Here is a 4,273-nt window from a genome sequence, read left to right as displayed (position 1 = left end):
GGCAATGATGAAAGATATAGCAGTAGCGCAGGGCTAGGAAACCGCTATAGCTAATTAATAGTAGCGCGTTCCGGAAAACCCATTGCTGATATAGTCAATAGTAGTAGTGCGGGTACACACCGTGCTACTACTAACAGTTAGGTGTAGCGCCGTAGTAGTAGCGCGGCCTCCCGCGCTGCTGATAGCCTCAAAACCCGCGCTACTACTAGGGTTTTCCCTAGTAGTGTCATCATGCCTAGATAAAAGGCATTAAAGAAAAGCGCTTGTTGGGAGACAACCCAACACTTTTACCTACTGTTTTTGTGTGTTCACATGATTAGGCTACTGTAGTAATCATGTTTTATAGCTTTTGTTCCAATAAAGTGCCAAGTAAAGCCTTTAGGATATTCTTGGGCGATAGTTGTTTGATCTTGCTGAAAAAGAGAAACTTTTGCACTCACGAAAATAATTTTCATAAATCACAGAAACGTTCTTTTGCTCTGTTTATTTTTGCAGAATATTCATATACAAATTTCTCAGGTTTTCCTAAGAATTTTTGGAGTAGTAGAAGTATGGTTGGAGTACACATAACTACAGACTGTTCTGTTTTTGACACATTCTGTTTTCAATGCATGGTTTGCTTGTTTCCTAGTTTCTATGGCTTATATTCCTCAATGCAAATTGTGGAAATGATATTCTAAAGTAGGAATTGTGTGGAAACAATTATGAATCTTGTCTTTGACAGTACCGTAGTGAAATGGTTTGCTCTTTATCATACTAACCTATCTCACGAAGTTCCGTTATGTTTTGTGTGATTGAAGTTTTCAAGTTTTGGGTGAGATGTCGATATGAGGAGAATAATGAGTGACAAGACCCTAAGCTTGGGGATGCCCAAGGCACCCCAAGGTAATATTCAAGGAAGATCCAAGCAACTAAGCTTGGGGATGCCCCGAAAGGTATCCCCTCTTTCGTCTCCAACATTATCGTAACCTCACTTGGAGCTACATTTTTATTCGTCACATGATATGTGTTTTGCTTGGAGCATCATTTTCTTTTGTTAGGATTTGCTTGATGTTATATAAAATAATGTTTTGCATCTTTATTTTCAATAAAAATGTCAAGGATAGCCTTTACCATGCTTATTTTGCAAGTATACATGTTGCTGTTTCAAAACAGAATGTTTATCGCTGTTGCAAACATTCCCGAGAAAAGTCAAAATGTGATAAAATGTTGAAACCTTTTGCATAAGAAGCTCTGATAAATTTTCTACAGTGCGGTAAATTTTCATAATTTTTGGAGTTAGGGAAGTATGATGAATCTTGCATTCTTTACAGACTATACTGTTTTGGCAGATTGCTGTTATGTTTGCATTGTTTGCATATGTTTGCTTGTTTAATGGAGGATGGCTAACACGCGCGCGCGCGTCGCAACGCTCGGTTTCGGACCAGGTAGGCTTTCCTCTTAAGTATGTGCGCAACGAGTTGAATTTCCTTTTTAACTAACCAGAGTGGTAGAGATTGAGGACACGCCGGCCCCCCACCCCCCGTTGAAATCAGGGGGGGAGAGAGATTAGGGAAAGTGGTGGGCCCGTGCTTGCATGTGTGGCTAAATTCACGGAGCAGAGAGAACGTGCTGGACCAGGGTGCTTGCATGCAACTGATAAAGAAAATTTTGGTGGGTCCAGGCGCTCACGAGATTGTTACCATTCCTTGCATGCATCCTCACGGTGGGCACAAGGTAGGACCCACTAATAATGACCCTGGTAGTTTAGAAATGGAAAGTGAAAGGAGATACGCCGCTGTCTGTCGCGCGTCGCAACGCGCGAGCGCGAAGGAGTGATTTCGTGTTTAATGATTCTATTCGAGGATAGGAGTATTAAATATGCAGAGACATTTAGTATGCAATGTTTAATAATAATTTTAGCGATTTTCTACAGTAGAGAATGATAAGGTTTTTGCATTGATTTATACTAACTTATCTCACGAGTTCTTGTTGAGTTTTGTGTGGATGAAGTTTTTGAGATTTAGGGAAACCGTGATATGAGAGGAATTAAGGAGACACAAAAGCTCAAGCTTGGGGATGCCCAAGGCATCCCAAGTTAATATTCCAAGAATTCTCAAGCATCTAAGCTTGGGGATGCCCTGGTAGGCATCCCACCTTTCTTCTTCAACGATTATCGGTTAGTATCGGTTGAGCCAGAGTTTTTGCTTCTTCACATGAATTGTGCTATCCTTGAAATGCCATTTTATTTTATTTTCCTTGCTGTTTTAATAAAATACTTAGAACTGAAAGTTTTTTTAAAATAAAATAGAGTCCTCAAATAGTTGCTAGAGAGGCTAGGTAAGCGGCACTCACATCCCGTCAACGAAGCTCTTTTCTATGGAATTGCTCTAGTGCTTCACTTATATCTTTTTGAGCACGGTGTGCTTTAGTATTTTTGAGGAAATTCTCTCTTGCTTCACTTAAATTAATTTGAGAGAAAGAAATATTATGCTCATGATCTTCACTTATATTTGTTTGAGCTTATCAAAAGCAACATATGAAAATTAGTTCCAAAGTGATAGATATCCAAGAAGGATATAATAAAAACTTTCATGAAGATCATTGGACAAAATGAACTTGGTTCCTTGTAATAGTTTTGAGATATGATGATGTGATATGTGAGTCATGTTGATGAGTAATTGTGCTTTAGTAAGAATACTGGTGTTAAGGCTTGTGATTCCCTATGCAAGCACGAAAGTCAATAGTTATGCAACGAAATTACATCCTACTTGTGGTGCATTATTCGGTGTTAATTATTCTCAATGCTCTCTTATGAGATTATTCGCTTCTTGGTTGGTCGCTTCTCAACCTTTTGCTAGCCTTCATTTTGCACTAATTATGATCACTACTTGTGCATCCAAAATCCTTTAAACCAGTTTTGCCACATGAGTCCACTATATCAACCTATATGCGGTATTCTTTTGCCAATCTAAGCAAATTTGTATGTGCCATCTCTAATTTCCAAAATAAAATTCTCTTTTGTGTGCTCGTACCTCTCGCGAGGCGGTGAGGGGTGGCCAATATTTTCCATGCCAGATGTGTTATTCTCACGATGAGTGTTTATTCACTTGTCATTGCACGAGAGTAAGGCAAAGGTATTAGGGATGCCCAGTCCTGAAATGAAAAATGAATTTACTTTATGTTGTCAAATAATAAATTCCTTGGAAAGTGTTGGTATGGAGGGCAATAGTGGATTCGGCTAGCCATGGTGTCACGGGATATCCGCGGCCACCTATGGGACCGGGTGGCCCCTTGCTGGTTCGGCAGGGGGACGTCACGTTGCACAAAGAGCAAACTAGCGTACGGCAGCACGACAGAGAGTACACGTGCAATTTACCCAGGTTCGGGCCGCCGCGAGGCGTAAGACCCTACTCCTGCTTTGGTGGATTGATGGTGGAATGAGCGTGGTGACGCGTAGTACACTTGCCCGGCAGGGTTTGCCTCGGGGCCGCAACGACTACGCACGTATGGTGGCTTGGGTTCATCAACTTTCCAACCCTTCCTACGAGTGCCATAGGCCTCCTTTTATAGATTAAGGGGTCCCCACAGTGGCAAAGTGGTCATTATCCACTGATATGATAGCAAACAGTGCTATCATACCTAACTCTGTTGGCTGACAGGGTGCATTAAATGCACCGTTTAGTGTCACATCACTGGTCGCCCAGCAAGGCTTGCCGGGCTATCTTGCCAGCTCTGCACCTGTTCTCTTGACACGTCGCAGGACGGGTGTCATCTGCGGGTTTCTTCTGTAGGAAATAGCTACCATGTGGCGAATGGCTGCCACTTAATGATCTTGCGGCTTGACACCGCACTGATTGATGACGTGAGTCGCACTTTGAGTGGTTGGTGGGGCGGTTCTGCCCCCGCGAGCCCCGGCAGGCTCTGCCGGGGAGCCTTGGTTGCTTGCTTCTGGTGGTGGCCCCGCTCCTTGCCGGGCTCGCCTGCCCGGCATGGGAGGCCCTTTTCTTGCCGATATCTTGCTCCTCTGGCTCGATCTTGGTCTCTCTGGGCTGCGTGTTGGTTCTTCAGATATCTTGGTTTGGCCTTGGTCTTGACCGTGCACGAGTCAGGGGAAAACATATACCCATATATATTTTCCCCGACATAAGCCCCCGGGCCTAAGCCACACGTGTCACGTGGCACGTTGGGTTAGGCCCTAAACAGTGCACGGACACGTGGCAGGAGTGGGCTCTGCATGTTGTTTCGCCATGGCGACCAGTCAACCCGACGTCCATTTTGTGCAATTACTGCA

Source organism: Triticum aestivum, chromosome 5D, assembly GCF_018294505.1.
Source record: "Triticum aestivum cultivar Chinese Spring chromosome 5D, IWGSC CS RefSeq v2.1, whole genome shotgun sequence".
In the NCBI taxonomy this organism is placed as follows: Eukaryota; Viridiplantae; Streptophyta; class Magnoliopsida; order Poales; family Poaceae; genus Triticum; species Triticum aestivum.
Note: the sequence above shows the minus strand (reverse complement) of the source record.